The sequence below is a fragment of the Littorina saxatilis genome, linkage group LG15, assembly GCF_037325665.1.
Source record: "Littorina saxatilis isolate snail1 linkage group LG15, US_GU_Lsax_2.0, whole genome shotgun sequence".
NCBI classification, from domain to species: Eukaryota; Metazoa; Mollusca; class Gastropoda; order Littorinimorpha; family Littorinidae; genus Littorina; species Littorina saxatilis.
This window is the reverse complement of record NC_090259.1, coordinates 362999-381199: the sequence shown is the minus strand read 5'-3', so window position 1 is coordinate 381199 and position 18201 is coordinate 362999. Positions and strand designations below refer to the sequence as shown.

Below are 18201 nucleotides of genomic sequence, written 5' to 3'. Positions count from 1 at the left end.
AAGGTTGGACCATGTAAGGTTGGACCATGTAAGATTGGACCATGCAAGGTTGGACCATGCAAGATTGGACCATGCAAGATTGGACCATGTAAGATTGGACCATGTAAGGTTGGACCATGTAAGGTTGGACCATGTAAGATTGGACCATGTAAGGTTGGACCATGTAAGGTTGGACCATGTAAGGTTGGACCATGTAAGATTGGACCATGCAAGGTTGGACCATGCAAGGTTGGACCATGTAAGATTGGACCATGCAAGATTGGACCATGTAAGATTGGACCATTTAAGGTTGAACCATGTAAGGTTGGACCATGTAAGATTGGACCATGTAAGATTGGACCATGTAAGGTTGGACCATGTAAGGTTGGACCATGTAAGATTGGACCATGTAAGGTTGGACCATGCAAGATTGGACCATGCAAGATTGGACCATGTAAGATTGGACCATGTAAGGTTGGACCATGTAAGGTTGGACCATGTAAGATTGGACCATGTAAGGTTGGACCATGTAAGGTTGGACCATGTAAGGTTGGACCATGTAAGATTGGACCATGTAAGATTGGACCATGCGTGACCCAACATGTTTTAAAATCGTCACCACGAGTTTTCGTCACACTCAACAATGGGACTTTAATTAGTGTACAGATGCTAGTTGTCTGATTGGTCAGTTTGAGAATCAACAGAGCTCTCGTGGATCCACGGAAACACGTGGAAAAAAACAACAAGAGAAAAAACGGCTTCGCGATGCGCTAAACAATGAATTGTTTACGGTATATAATATTTTATTTACGGTATATAATGTATTATTTACCAAATCATGAATTATATAGCGGAAACCTATTATATAGCTATATAAAGCATTATTTAGTGTAATAATACTATTTCAAGGCAAAAACAGTAATTAATAAATTATTTATCTAAATAATAAATTATTTATCTAAATAATATTTTATTTAGATAAATAATATTTTATTTAGATAAATAATATTTTATTTAGATAAATAATATTTTATTTACATATAATATTTTATTTATCTAAATAATATTTTATTTAGATAAATAATATTTTATTCATCTAAATAATATTTTATTTATTTAAATAACACTTTATTTACATATAATATATTGTTTAGAGAAAACGCGTAATTATTTATAAATAATGAGTTATTTACAAACACAATCTCTTATTTATGCTAAACAATGCATTATTTAGTGCTCTGGGCTCTCTTTTTTCTGTATCTGTAAATAATGCATTGTTTAATTTAAACAATGCATTATTTAGCTAAATAATGCATGATATAGCTAAATAAAGCATTGTTTAGCTAAATAACGCGTTATTTAGCTAAATAATGTGTTATTTAGACATCAAGAGCTAAAAGGGACTTTTGCACCATTCGGATTGCCATAGCTGTGCGGGTTTGTTGCTCAGGTTTAAGGAGTTTACCATGCAGGTTTCATGCTGTGAGCCTGGGCCTTACATTCTATTCGACGGATGACTGATTGTGTGTAGTTTATTAAAGTATAATACTCGTGAAAGCCCCCCCCTCCCACCTCCTTACCATACCTCTTTCAACCGATACCCCCATCCCTTCTCCCCATCGCAACCCCCATCCTAAACTTGTTTGACGAGTTCGGGGTATACTGCATAGGACATTGCTCTAAGAAATAACATCCTGTTTATTTTACTAATTTGAATGGCGATAATGATTTAAGACCCCCCCCCCCCTCCCATGGATGACCTACTTTCCCGTCCTTGCCCGTCGCTCAAGAAGCAGGTAAGGTGTTTCTTTAACATAACAGACGACTCTGTGACATTGGTGTCTCGAAACAGGGTCGATGGAGGTTTCAGAAATGTTTACCTACTGCAAGTGGAGTGTGCACGTTAAAGATCCCACGATTGACAAAAGGGTCTTTCCTGGCAAAATTGTATAGGCATAGATAAAAATGTCCACCAAAATACCCGTGTGACTTGGATTAATAGGCCGTGAAAAGTAGGATATGCGCCGAAATGGCTGCAATCTGCTGGCCGATGTGAATGCGTGATGTATTGTGTAAAAAACAAATTCCATCTCACACGGCATAAATGAATCCCTGCGCCTTGAATATGTGCGCGATATAAATTGCATACAAAAAAAATAAAAAATAAAGAAATTAAAAATCCCTGCGCTTAGAACTGTACCCCCGGAATACGCGCGATATAAGCCTCATATTGATTGATTGATTGAAGTGGAGGATAGGCCCCTAATATGGATGTCTTTAGCTTCACGCTCATAAGTAGCTTGTAATCTTGCGAAGAAGTTTAATATAGTGTTTGGTAGTTTTACTCTCTTTAGCTAGCCTTTAGGCCTAATTGGAGCAAACTAGGTTTGATAGAAATTGATCCAAAAATGAATACAGAAACATTCACAACTGGTCCTTATCAAGGGCCCATGCTCCTACTGTGGACCAGTAAAGAGGCTAATCACTGTAAAAAAAAAACAAGTCGCGTAAGGCGAAAATACAACATTTAGTCAAGTAGCTGTCGAACTCACAGAATGAAACTGAACGCAATGCCATTTTTCAGCAAGACCGTATACTCGTAGCATCGTCAGTCCACCGCTCATGGCAAAGGCAGTGAAATTGACAAGAAGAGCGGGGTAGTAGTTGCGCTAAGAAGGATAGCACGCTTTTCTGTACCTCTCTTTGTTTTAACTTTCTGAGCGTGTTTTTAATCCAAACATATCATATCTATATGTTTTTGGAATCAGGAACCGACAAGGAATAAGATGAAAGTGTTTTTAAATTGATTTGGACAATTTAATTTTGATAATAATTTTTATATATTTAATTTTCAGAGCTTGTTTTTAATCCGAATATAACATATTTATATGTTTTTGGAATCAGCAAATGATGGAGAATAAGATAAACGTAAATTTGGATCGTTTTATAAATTTCTTTTTTTTTTTACAATTTTCAGATTTTTAATGACCAAAGTCATTAATTAATTTTTAAGCCACCAAGCTGAAATGCAATACCGAAGTCCGGGCTTCGTCGAAGATTACTTGACCAAAATTTCAACCAATTTGGTTGAAAAATGAGGGCGTGACAGTGCCGCCTCAACTTTCACGAAAAGCCGGATATGACGTCATCAAAGACATTTATCCAAGAAATGAAAAAAACGTTCGGGGATTTCATACCCAGGAACTCTCATGTCAAATTTCATAAAGATCGGTCCAGTAGTTTAGTCTGAATCGCTCTACACACACACACACACACACACACACACACACACACACACACAGACACACAGACACACGCACATACACCACGACCCTCGTTTCGATTCCCCCTCGATGTTAAAATATTTAGTCAAAACTTGACTAAATATAAAAACAAGTCGCGTAAGGCGAAAATACAACATTTAGTCAAGTAGCTGTCGAACTCACAGAATGAAACTGAACGCAATGCAACGCAGCAAGACCGTATACTCGTAGCATCGTCAGTCCACCGCTCACGGCAAAGACAGTGAAATTGACAAGAAGAGCGGGGTAGTAGTTGCGCGAAAAAGGATTGCAGGCTTTTCTGTACCTCTCTTTGTTTTAACTTTCTGAGCGTGTTTTTAATCCAAACATATCATATCTATATGTTTTAGGAATCAGGAACCGACAAGGAATAAGATGAAAGTGTTTTTAAATTGATTTCGAAAATTTTATTTTGATCATAATTTTAATTTTTTTTAATTTTCAGAGCTTGTTTTTAATCCAAATATAACATATTTATATGTTTTTGGAATCAGAAAATGATGAAAAATAAGATGAACGTAAATTTGGATCGTTTTATAAAAACATTTTTTTACAATTTTCAGATTTTTAATGAATTTGTAAGCCACCAAGCTGAAATGCAATACCGAAGTCCGGCCTTCGTCGAAGATTGCTTGGTCAAAATTTCAATCAATTTGATTGAAAAATGAGGGTGTGACAATGCCGCCTCAACTTTTACAAAAAGCCGGATATGACGTCATCAAAGACATTTATCGAAAAAATGAAAAAAACGTCCGGGGATATCATACCCAGGAACTCTCACGTCTGCGGCCCTATGCTCCACAGGGAGTCTACAGGAATAAGTAAGTAAAGTAAACTCTCACGTCAAATTTCATAAAGATCGGTCCAGTAGTTTACTCTGAATCGCTCTACACACGCACACACACACACACACACACACATACACCATGACCCTCGTCTCGATTCCCCCTCTATGTTAAAACATTTAGTCAAACCGTGACGAAATGTAAAAATGAACGGCAGAACACAGCAACTGACGTAGATTTGGATCGTGGGTGGCACTCGAACTTCCCAGTAGTAGTATAGTAAGGGGGATCTCATGCCTTTTTGAGGACGCCATCTTGAGGACGCATCTTGAGGACGCAATCTTAAAACGTCTTGAAACATCTTACGTTTTGAGACCATGTCTTGGAACGTCTTGGAACGTTTTACATCTTCGTCTTTGTTCACATCTTTGTCTTAACACCATCTTGAAACGTCTTACGTCTTGAGACCATGTCTTAGAACATCTTGAAACGTCTTGAAACGTCTTACGTTCAAATCTTCGTCTTGACGCCATCTTGAAACGTCTTACGTCTCCATCTTTGTTTAAATCTTCGTCTTGAAACGTCTAACGTCTTGAGTTTTGTTTAAATCTTCGTCTTGACACCATCTTGAAACGTCTTACGTCACCATCTTCGTCTTATAACATCTTACAGTCTAATCTTTGTCTTGACGCCATCTTAAAACGTCTTACGTCTCCATCTCTGTCTTGACGCCATTTTGAAACGTCTTACGTCTTTATCTTTGTACAGATTGCGCAATCTTTGCCTCTAGCTCTCATTTTCTTTGTTTTTAAAATTATTTATTTCGTTGTCGAGGGTATAAAATAAGGAACCTAAGGAAGTGTATGTCGACTTACAGCAATGGATCCACGATGGAAACATCCTTTTACCTGTGTCTTGACGCCGTCTTGAAACGTCTTACGTTTCCATCTTGAACCATCCCTTAACCTGTGTCTTACGTCTCCATCTTCGTATACCATTTTGTCGTTGTCATTATCAATGTACACAGTTTTGTCTTTCCACTGACCACACCATACACTCAGAGGATAGCTGGTGGTGGTGGTGGTGGGAGGGTGCGGGGTCGATTGCATCAGACGATCAGTACACAAGGTGTTCTACATATGACAGGTCGGCATAAACTGGTCATCAAACCATGATGCAAGACTTATTGTTGAATAAGAAGTTCCAACTGATTGTGCATACACCAACAACTTTAGTGGCACAAGCTGATGACAGATTTAAAGCTCTAAGCCTAGGAGATAATGAATGAGGTGGGGGACAGCAAAACGAAATAAACCACACATGGGTCGATTGCATCAGGCTATACGGGTACATAGGGTATCAAACTTATGACAGTTCGGGGTGCAAGCTGTAATTATCAAATACTCACAGAGATCAAACGTTCAGAGAGAGAGAGAGAGAGAGAGAGAGAGAGATAGAGAGAGAGAGTGTGTCAGTGAGAGAGAGAGAAAGAGAGAGAGAGAGAGAGAGAGAATGAGAGAGAGAGAGAGAAAGAGAGAGAGAGAAAGAGAGAGAGAGAGAGAGAGAGTTGACAGTGGATTATTACTTTACAGGCCGTTGGCCCTGGAAAGGGGTAATACTCGACACAGAATACATTATCATGCATATACATTACATCATAACCCCCATACATACGCAATCAACACATAGTACATCATCATACATTACATTACATCATAACCCCCCCCCCCCCCCCCATCATACAAAGTAAACCAGACATGAAAGGTCATAAATTCATCACAAACAAATGAAACCTACCGATATGTTTTGTCTTCTTACAAAGTCATTGAGAAACACGAACGTCAAGTTCAAGTCAAACCAATTGACCCATGACACACACATTTTGACCCGTGCACAAGACGCAAATAAGAAATAACAATAAAAGCAAAGAACATAGCAACAAGACTATGCAAACGTCTAACAAAGCCGCCGAGCAAGCAGCATTACAGATCTTATGAAAAACAAAGAGGCAATGAGTCGGAAACAAAATCGCGATTCTTTCCTTCGCTGCACGACGCAAATTTTCTGTGACCTTTGACCCAACGTAGCTTCCACATTCGATCACTCAGCTTAATATTTACAACTGAAAGCCGAGGGGGTGGAATACCGAGATGAACCTACAGAACTGTGCATCCTCAAACCTGACATAATTATTCATCCCAACATTTTATGAACTCAAAAACACAGAAAGTTGCTTTCAGACGCCAGCTTTGATTGCCAGTGGTTATCAAAACGGAAATCGTGTTTCAAAGCATGGCTCCCTGTGTTGATTGTGCACTTATTTTCTCACTACCAAAATGATGACCAAAAACGATGTTTGGTGGTTTGTTGTCAGACCAGCCTTTTTTGTCGGTCCTCGGGGGGCATATCGACTTTTGTTTCATATTTATTGACCGCGGCCTTCGGCCTTGGTCAATAAATATGAAACCAAAAGACGATATGCTCCCACTCGGACCGACAAAAAAGCTGGTCTGTCAACAACCCATCAAACATCTTGTAATGCTTTTCCAAAAATATGATGACAATTTTAAGTGCCTAAATATTTCTTGTATCCAGAGTCTCTGGATAAGAAAAACCTGGGATATAAGAAAGCAAAAAAGAAAATTCCCCTTTACTTTCTAATAAGCGGGTTCCACTGTACTTTTTTCAGTTTAGAACACTGCCCGTCGGATGATAACTACGATATTGAGTGTTCCGTTATTGACACTAGTTATATGATCAGTACCCTTGTAAGTTGGCATGATAATCACACTAATTACACTCGTTAGGGTTGTTATTGGGCATGCTCCGATTTTCACACTAATTACACTGGTTATGGTCGTTATTGGGCATGTTCCAATGTTCACACTAATTACACTAGTTAGGGTTGCTATTGGGCATGTTCCGATTTTCACACTAATTACACTGGATATGGTTGTTATTGGGCATGTTGCGATATTCACACTAATTACAATGGATATGGTCGTTATTGGGCAAGTTGCGATATTCACACTAACTACTCTGGATATGGTCGTTATTGGGCATGTTGCGATTTTCACACTAATTACACTGGTTATGGTCGTTATTGGGCATGTTCCATTTTTAACACTAATTACTCTGGATATGGTCGTTTTTGGGCAAGTTGCGATATTCACACTAATTACTCTGGATATGGTCGTTATTGGGCAAGTTGCGATTTTCACACTAATTACACTGGTTATGGTCGTTATTGAGCATGTTCTAATTTTCACACTAATTACTCTGGATATGGTCGTTATTGGGCAAGTTGCGATATTCACACTAATTACTCTGGATATGGTCGTTATTGGGAAAGTTGCGATTTTCACACTAATTACACTGGCTATGGTCGTTATTGGGCATGTTGCGATATTCACACTAATTACACTAGGAATGGTCGTTATTGGGCATGTTGCGATATTTACACTAATTACACTGGTTATGGTCGTTATTGGGCAAGTTGCGATATTCACACTATGTACACTGGTTATGGTCGTTATTGGGCATGTTGCGATTTTCACACTAATTACACTGGTTATGGTCGTTATTGGGCATGTTCCAATTTTCACGCTAACTACACTGGTTAGGGTCGTTATTGTGCATGTTGCGATGTTCACACTAACTACACTGGTTAGGGTCGTTAATTGGGCATGTTCCGATGTTCACACTAACTGCACTGGTTAGGGTCGTTAATTGGGCATGTTCCGATGTTCACGCTAACTACTCTGGATATGGTCGTTATTGGGCATGTTCCGATGTTCACACTAATTACTCTGGATATGGTCGTTATTGGGCATGTTGCGATATTCAAACTAATTACACTGGATATGGTCGTTATTGGGCATGTTGCGATTTTCACACTAATTACACTGGATATGGTCGTTATTGGGCATGTTGCGATTTTCACACTAATTACACTGGATACGGTCGTTTTTGGGCATGTTGCGATATTCACACTAATTACACTGGATATGGTCGTTATTGGGAATGTTCCAATGTTCACACTAATTATTCTGGATATGGTCGTTATTGGGCATGTTCCAATTTTCACACTAGTTACACTGGTTATGATCGTTATTGGGCATGTTCCGATACTCACATAATTACACTGGTTACGTTGTGATATTGTCAGGAGAAGAGTAAGCTACTCTGCGTAAGAACAGAGGGCGAACAGACAGACGTCCGACAGAGAAACACGTAGACAGCAACTGTTTTTTACCTGTCGGGATTCCCAGTGACACCTTTCGTTAGGAAAAAATGTCGACTGCTGCTCTTTTCCTTTGCTGTTTGCGACAAGCAGGGTGCTTTGTTATCAGACAACACACACACACACACACACACACACACACACACACACACACACACACACACACACGCACGCACAGACACACACACACGCACGCACACATACACACACACACACACGCACGCACGCACAGACACACACGCACACACACACACACACACACACACACACACACACGCACACACACACACACACACACACACACACATAACCATGCAGTCCATGCGACACTCGACTCTTCCGACTCCCCACAGTGCAAACAAAGACATGTGGCGAGAGGTCCTTCGCCTATCAAGCCCCTGTCAGAGACTATAGAGTATACAGAGACGCTCCATACGGTGCTGAAAAGTGAGACCGGAAGCCCAGTGGCGCCACCACGCGGAAACATGGAACCACCTACTTTCTCTTTCCACAGCAGTGGTGATATCGTGCTGCACAAGCATGGTCGCGCCAACGCGAAAACGCAGTGGGGCATGGTGTTCGGCCATCAATTGCTCAAACGCACATGCCAAAGGCTTGAGGATGTTCAAATTTCCCAAGGAAGAGAGTAGGTGAGGATTGTTTCTTCAATTTTTCTCTTGTTAAATGTTGGAAAATCAGTAAAAGTTGCAGCGTCGAACTGCGTGTAGATCTATTCTACCGGAACAGTGAAAACACACAATGTACACACTACAGCCTCAAACCAGTCCAAGCTGTGCATGTTGGTACTAGTTTCACATGTATAAGATTTATTTCTCCTCTACTTTATCTCATTTCGGCATGCCAAGTCTGGAACTGATAGACTGATCTAGTGGCAATACGGTCGGTGATCGATAAGGGTAGACATAACCATCTCGTTTGATTGACACGGCCGTCGCGGAGTTATAGAGTAGATCTACAACGGCTTGCAGCTGCGAACGTTAGTATCATTTATCATGATTAATATTTTGATTGTAAATGACGGGCGTGAACATGACATTTGCACACAAATGAAATGAAATAAATCATAGTTCATACACGAACTAAGACATTACATTTCAAATAAAATATACCGTAGGCTTACATGAACTAAGACATAACAACACTACGTAGCCGAAATGCTTTGTACACCGTGATAAGCTGACAACTTTCGAACAATACCTTCATTCACAGATGCCAAAAGCATAGAAAACTTGTGTAAACTTGGGTTTCTATAAAACTTAGCAGGAATAAACTGGCATCGCAAATCACGAAGTGCGGGGCAACAAAGCACAAAATAAAACTCATCTTCTTTACTTTCCCTGGAAAAAAGGGGCATAACAACATATCCGCATCGTATCTCTTATATCGATTAATGTGCACAAATAGTTCTGTTATTCCACCTCGGAATCTTGCCATAGTAAGAGAGAGAGAGAGAGAGAGAGAGAGAGAGAGAGAGAGAGAGAGAGAGAGAGAGAGAGAGAGAGAGAGAGAGAGAGAGAGAGAGAGAGAGAGGAGAGAGCTTTCTGAACAAGAAAGAAGCAACTGAAAAGAAATAAGAAAATCATCGATCGATCAAGATTCTTTAAAGTCAGCCGGTTTGGTCACAAGAATTACAGTTTTCCTTTCATGATAACTTCTTAGCTCCGTGTAATTGACAACCCATTTCAGTTTCGATGTGCTGGGACGACACCAAATTGACTAAATGCCTTAGTTACCGATTTAACCGGGAACTAACGATTTATTCCTGACATATTTTCTCAGGCTTAACTGACCATGTATTCAGTATGTATTTGTATTTGATTAAAACACACAAAAATAACGACGGTTAGGTCGTGAAAAGCGACTGACTTGAATCATGTTTGCATAACTACAGCGATCCAGCGAATATTGCCCAAGAAAATGTGATTTAATTTTAATCTATACCATTTCTGCGGTGTTTTTATGGTCATTTAAAAAGGATGTTCACAAACAAACATATTTTTTCATCCAGTTACTTTTTGCAGCACTGTCAGCCGGACAGAACAGACAGTATGTTAATATAACCGTGATATAAACACAGCCGACAGCAGCCGCGAAACGCGAGTTTCCTTGTGCGGCAGGGAGTGGCTCTTTTCCCGCGCTGGGCTGGCCGGTCTCAATTTCGCACCGCAGCGCAAAGAAGGATGACGCGTCTCTGTATACTATATGTGGCCATTTCTGCGAAAAGGGACCTTGTTGACAAATTTATCGATTTTGAGTTTTGGATTTTATTTGACAGACTGTTATATTTAGAACGTGATGTGAGAATTTCAGACCTTCAAATTTATTTTTCACGGAGTTATGACCCTTTTTTGGAGATACCCCCAAAATGACTTAAAATGGCCAAACTTTTAAAAACAAACTTTTGCAGGGAAATAGTAAGTTCAATCATCTGCCGTTATTACTTGTATGGTTTTAGGTCAAAATAATGTTTCATTCCAGAGTTATTGCCCTTTTTGTAACGTTACCCTAATTTTTACTTTTTCGTCTTTTTCTATCATTCTCTCCTCCCATGCAGAAGAAACAAGTCGCGTAAGGCGAAATTACTACATTTAGTCAAGCTGTGGAACTCACAGAATGAAACTGAACCCACTGCATTTTTTTCACAATCACCGTAGTCCGCCGCTAGTGCAAAAGGCAGTGAAAGTGACGAGCCTGTTCAGCGCGGTAGCGGTTGCGCTGTGCTGCATAGCACACTTTACTGTACCTCTCTTCGTTTTAACTTTCTGAGCGTGTTTTTAATCCAAACATATCATATCTATATGTTTTTGGAATCAGGAACCGACAAGGAATAAGATGAAATTGTTTTTAAAACGATTTCGTAAACTTAATTTTAATCATAATTTTCATATTTTTAATTTTCAGAGCTTGTTTTTAATCCGAATATAACATATTTATATGTTTTTGGAATCAGAACATGATGAAGAATAAAATAAAAGTAATTTTCAATCGTTTTATAAAAAAAATATTCTTAATTACAATTTTCAGATTTTTAATGACCAAAGTCATAAATTAATTTTTAAGCCTCCATGCTGAAATGCAATACTGAAGTCCGGCCTTCGTCGAAGATTGCTTGGCCAAAATTTCAATCAATTTGATTGAAAAATGAAGGTGTGACAGTGCCGCCTCAACTTTTACAAAAAGCCGGATATGACGTCATAAAAGACATTTATCGAAATAAAAAATCAAAAATCTGGGGATTTTATACCCAGGAACTCTCATGTAAAATTTCATAAAGATCGGTCCAGTAGTTTAGTCTGAATCGCTCTACACACACACACGCACAGACACACACACACATACACCACGACCCTCGTCTCGATTCCCCCTCTATGTTAAAACATTTAATCAAAACTTGACTAAATGTAAAAACAATCAGCCATATGATTTTTTTTCTCGAATATTTCTTCTTCTTTCATACTACCTCTCCCCCCGCCATGTTCTATTCTTTCTTCACCCACGCACATACAAACACAAACTATTTGAGGCTGTCTGCTGAAAACAATACACACACACTTGTCGACTTGAAGTTGTGGTACTTCTAAATTTCATAACAAGGATTAATTGTTCAGTTTCCTTGGTAAATACAGCTTCCAGTTGTAGAAAGTAACATATGGTGCTGTGTGTCCTTGCACACGTGGGTCTGTCAGTCTGTCCATCACTTCACTGAATTGAAAATGTCATCCGTGCACTCTGCTATCGAACGTCTCCCTTTACTTTCAACAAACTGAAATGCCAATCAGGGTCGAACTTGATGTGGCCGACGATCAAGACATTTTCAAAATGGATTTGTGCTGTTCATTCACACACAAAACTGCATGCCTAAGTATTGATGCACCATGCCGAAGACTGAAGTTGCTACCCTCCTCTGTACCCCTGCCTCATTCGCAAGGTAGACGATTTGCTTCTCTGAAACAAAGGCAACCACAGAGTTGATCAACATATTATTTACTAACCACTATTTGCACAGCTCAAGTCTGGTTTTGGGTACCTGTCCACTTGCCATTTCTAAGCTGGTATGGTATGGTGACATTATCGAAAATGTAGTGTGTGTGTGTGTGTGTGTGTGTGTGTGTGTGTGTCTGTGTGTGTGTGTGTCTGTGTGTGTGCTTCTTTGTTGGAGAAAACAGCACATAAACACAAATATAACTGTATTGCTCCCCCCTTTTTTTTTTAAAGTACTGACAAATTGTAAAGTATTAATATGTCTTTACCTACTGAGCAAAGTCCCAAGGGTAAACCATGCTGATTTCCTTGGAACTGGAACCGGCTGGACATTGCTGTTGCCCCATTCTGTCGAACACCTGCTTTGTGGCCAGGCACTTCTGTCTTTTGTTGTTGCACTGTCCGGTGAATTGCTGGACTTGTTTGCTGTTCCACGCCAGCAAACTGAGAGAAAGAGAGTAACATTGGTTAAATAAAAAAAAGAGGAGTTTAAAAACATACTACACGTACACACATACCACCACCACCATCATCATCATCATCATCATCATCATCATCAAAATCATCATTGTCATTATCATCTCTCTTCCTCAATCTACCCCTCTTTCTCTCTCTCTCTCTCTCTCTCTCTCTCTCTCTCTCTCTCTCTCTCTCTCTTTCTCTCTCTCTCTCTCTCTCTCTCTCTCACACACACACACACACACACACACACACATACAGAAACCCTCACACAACACACACACACACACACACACAAGCTGCGCGCGCGCGCACACACACACACACAAAACACACACTGCAGTCTATATGGTAACTTACCTGAAATTGTAGCCTGTCATAGATGTAAGTGGAGACAGCAAACGGTAAGAGCAACAGGTTCTCATTTACGATGTCCGGGCATTCAAACGATCACAGGGGCGGATCTGGGGGGGGGGGGGGGGCAATGGGTGCAATTGCACCCCCCCCAGCGGGACCAAAAAAAAAAAAAAAAAAAAGAAGAAAAAAAAAAGAAGAAAAATGTATCACCTGAAAATAGCACTTTACACGCTCAGATTGCACCAGATTGCACAATTTTTCTTCCTTTTTAAAAAAAAAAAAAGGGGGGGCATGCCCCCGGACCCCCCTAGCATGCTCGGCGCTTCGCGCCATCGGTTCGGCGCTTCGCGCTTTCGCTGATAAGATACAAAAAAAAAAAAAAAAAGAACTTTGCACCCCCCCCTTTCAAAACCCAGATCCGCCCCTGGATCAGGAAGAGGAAGACCTTGCTTCGCAATAGGCCTATGCTCTTGGAGAACTCTTTAACCGATTAGTAGTGTGCGTTGTCATCATGAACCTTTACAACACCATCGTGATCAAAGTAGATCTGCTTCGACTTCGGAGTCACAAAATAATGTCCGGGCGAAGTGCAACAAAACTATTCTGAATTAACAGCATTGACCTCGTCAACAAAATCGTTGTCTTATCCCAAAGTGACTTCTGTCAGCAGAACATTCCGTGTTCAACTGAGAAGACTGACTTGCCCTTCCACTATCAGAATTCACAGCTGCAAAGAACAGAATGCCCCAGTCAGTAACCACTGATCTAAATATTAGTAACTTTAGCAAGGGAAGCAACTAAAGATGTAAACGGGGAGTAACTGTTCTTCATCGGGCAACTGCATTTGTCGTCTGCTTTTTCGTACAGTGCTACGGTCGCGTGAAAGTCAGATCTACCTGAACTATGCGTATAGATCCGTCTAGTGAAATGTAGCTGTGTGATGATTTGGCTACATCACTTTGCTGAATGTGCTTCCAGATGAAAGTTTATATTAAGCTTACTGTCAAACATTAAAAAAAAAATAGGTAAGTTGTTTTAACTTGACCAAAACTAGCGACGAAATTTTTTTTCTCGAAGCACAACAAAACACTCTGTCGGCATTTTCGGCATCATCGCAGTCAACTTGTCATCGGTTCGATGTGTTTTTCCTGAGGAGGAATGAACATAAACATTTGTAGAAGTTTGTAATGTTGATCCCAAGACTATTTTCCATTACTTTAAATTGCTGTTCATTGTACTATCGCTGATAATTCATTGAACATTTTAGAAATTCAACTTGAAGTGGGCATCAGTCAGCACAGCAAAGTTTGTTTACATTTTGCTCTAACTTTGACCCCGCGTTTCTCCAATCAGAGGCTTAGCTCAACAAGGTCCCTTTTCGCAGAAATGGCCACATATAGTCTCTGCCCCTGTGACCTGGAATAGATTACCTCTGCCTCTCAGACACACAGATTCTCTCACTACATTCAAGACAAATCTCAAAACACACCTCTTTCAGCGCAAGTGATTTTCCCCTCCAGCATCTCCTCACCATACCAAATGGTTGGTTTCAAGCGCATACCCAATGGCTGTGTTTCAAGCGCGTAGAACATGGCTGAGTTTCAAGCGCATACAAAAATGGCTGAGTTTCAAGCATACCAAATGGCTGTGTTTCAAGCGCATCAAGATAACTGGAATAAAGGTGGTTAAAACCACCCGGCTGTTGGTGCTCGAGCACTGGAATAAAAAGTGGTTAAAACAACGAGACTGCTGGTGCGCAGGCAACTGGAATGAAAGTGGTTAAACCCCAGGCTGCTGGGGCCTACCCCAACATGACAAACCTTGGCTGAGTTTCCAGGGCAGAAACTTGTGGCTGTATTTCCAACGCACCCAAAAACAACAAATGTGGCTGTGTTTCGAGCCAGCAAAAACTACGTGAGTATGCGTGTCCACGCATATAAATGTAATTAAAATGAAAAATGAAAATGAAAAATCATCAGATTGCACCTGTGACCCTGACTCAAGTCGGATAAAGCTGCGCCGCAGGCACCCGGTGACCGCTAAGCGTCCATTCCCCCTGCAACGCAACCAAACTATCATGTGTAGCATGGCCCAGGCTAAAAATAGCCGCCACGCGTGTACCATCCCAGAAATCTGAGCCTTCACCGTTTAACCGATGGGAAAGTAGGTCGCTGGTCACCGGCCTGTCAGCGTCAGCGCTTCTGCGAGAGTCTGGTCACTGCAACACAGCGCTGGAGCTGTCTGCCTGCAGCCAAATAGGTCACGCTGTCAACGCGTCTTGTACATGTGTACCGACGGTGCTCTTGCTCGCTGCACGCAGGCGTTTGCTGGCCGCGATCAGAGCGCCCCGCACCGACTTATACATTAGATAATTGCCCTGTTGAGACAAATGTACGCCGTCGGCCGCAAACAAGCCTCTTTTGTCCTCCTGAAATTGAAACATGTCATGGCACCAAATCGTAACGTAATGTAAGTCAGCACTGTGTTCTGACAGCCTGGCGTTAATATCTTGAGCCCAGGCGTGATAGCGTTGCGTTATTGTAGCCGATAAGCCCCGCGATCCTTTGTAATCAGCGGTTGGAATGAAGCGAGGCAGAATGCCACAAACCACAACTTGTTTAACTTTGTAAACCCCATGGAGGAGGCCAGCGAATGCCAGCATCGTCAAGGCAAATTCCTCAGCATCCATAGGTTCTGCAAACCTGAAATCATTTCCCCCAAGTTGTAAGATCACAACGTCAGGTGCAGTACGAAAAATCTTTCGTAAGTAGTTGGGTCCGGCGCCATCTTTTCCAACCAATTGCTGGAGGCGTAAGCCTCCCCTGCCCACAATGTTAACGTACATGTGGCTATCAAGTTTGAAATCAGGACGCATGCGAGGGTCGCATCCCGACTCAATGCATTCCCGCAAACGTCTGCAAATGGAATGACCAAAAACCAATGCTTGTAACATCGTTAAAAACCAACAAAGAGATAAAAAAAGTTCACCAAATCCAAAAACCTGACCTTTCAGCTTTGCTGGAATCGTGCTTAGTGACGCTAGGCTGCTCTGTGCGTGCCGCATCAGTCGGTTCCAGCGGCCCGCTACGAGCCAATCAAAGCAAGGCGCAGCAATCACACAAACTGCCCATCGCCCCGCGAGCGTGGCGAGAAGCTCTTTTTCTGCGCTTTGTGTCAGCACTGTTTGTGTGTGTGTAAATAGTACTGTTGACACGTTTTTATATAGAAGCCTATTGTGGTTTTTGTGCTTAAGCTGTGTATTGGACTGTCACTGTATGCCTGGGGCCCGGTAGCTCAGTTGGTAGAGCACTGGACTTGTGATCGAAAGGTCGCAGGTTCGAATTCGGGCCGGGACGGACACGGGTCAACTTTATGTGCAGACCCAGAGACGGAAGCCATGTCCCACCCCCGTGTCATCACAATGGCACGTAAAAGACCTTGGTCATTCTGCCATAAGTGCAGGTGGCTGAATACACCTAAACACGCAGACACCTGGGTAGCGCGACTCCGTTGCTGCTAGCTTTCCACTGGGAGGAAGCGACCCGAATTTCCCAGCGATGGGACAATAAAGTAATGAAAATGAAATGAAATGAAATGAAAATTAGTTGTCAGTAATTATTACATGTGCTGATTGTTTTCTTTGCCTACGCGCGTATAGTATGTTGGTTATGCGTGGTCATAGTATGTTTGTTTATGTTTGGTCGTTATTGTTGCCTGTGCGTGTATTGTATGTTTGGTCGTTTTTCTTTGCCTGTGCATGTATAGTTTGTTGGTTATGTGTGGTCGGTTTCTTTGCCTGTGCGTGTATAGTATGCTTGGTCGATGTATGTATTGTAAAGCGCTAAGAGTAGACATTTTTCTAGAATAGCGCTATAAAAGTTTGCATTATCCCAGCGAAGCTGGAGGTATCCCGTGAACGCTATTCACGACTTTTTTCCGTGACCTTTCGGATTTCATGGGGGCTGCCATTTTGGTTTTGATGCGCTTCCTTTTCCGGTTTACATATTTTCCGGTTTGACATAGCATTTGCGTTTTTTGTCAGAAGAGTGATATTTGGTTATGAAGGAAGTCAAGTCCGCCATTACCTGCAACCTCAGTTGAGTGTTTACTTTGAACTTAAACTTGAACCGTAACAGTGTGTAGCCAGTTCGCAAGACCTGTTCATCTTCCTACCAGTTCCAACTGTTGTTATCAATGGGTCGCGCAGCTGGAGGAAGTGTTTATTTTCATTTGGAGCCCAACTTCAGTTCAAAACCAGTCAAGAACTGGCCTTGACATTCGTTTGGAACTTAGTTCAACGAGTATTTTCTCGAACGTAACTTTTGACCCAGCTGGTTGGCATCATGAATTAGACGTACACCGGCAGTTATAAATCATGTTGTGCAAAAGACTGTAAAGAAGTAGAACATTGTGGAAAATCGGGAATGCTTTCTCAGTTTGTGCACCCTGGCAACATTCATCAGGAAAAAAACTGCATATATATATGCCTTCCTCTGCAAAACAAAAGTCGCGCGAAGAATGCTGAACGGGCAGCGACGACTAGGCTGTTCTTCTTCAAAGTAATAAACTACCCCCCAAACCCTGCAAGTTTGTGCGATTTACTTTGTGGACATGAAGCCAGCAGAGGGCTCAGGAATGCCCACTTAATTCCTTGATTTTACTTCCGTCACAAGAACTAAAAGAACATTCAATGTTCGTTAAATCTGTGGATCAAGTGACTCTAGAAGCGGAGGAAATGAAAATCACCGGCAGATCTGTACAAGATGTTGAATTCTGCCAGGGAAACGAAGCCGTTGTCACGGCAGAGAAGTCTCCGCCTACGAAAGTCGGTAGATCTAGAGCAAGGTAAACATACGTTTTTCAACGCTTGTTCACAAACACACACACACGTACACAAGCACACACACGCTCACACCATCACACACACACTTATGAAAGAGATGGAATAGCTGATCGAGTGATGGCAATGTTGATTGATAAGTATTTTTTGGTGCGGTGAACTTGAGGCAATATTGTTCTATCAATCCATCAATATATTTTACACTTTCACCCCAGAAATGAAGCACGTGTGCAC

At 41.2% G+C, this 18201-nt stretch overlaps 1 long non-coding RNA gene across 1 annotated transcript; it reads right to left on the bottom strand.

Moving 5' to 3' along the window:
- Positions 1-10578: 10578 nt before the first annotated feature.
- LOC138948163 (uncharacterized) lies at positions 10579-12916 on the bottom strand. Its single transcript, XR_011449911.1, has 2 exons — positions 12581-12916; positions 10579-12275 (listed from the first exon to the last, which is right to left on the bottom strand). It is a non-coding gene; the product is annotated as an uncharacterized lncRNA (long non-coding RNA).
- Between the last annotated feature and the right edge of the window lie 5285 nt (positions 12917-18201).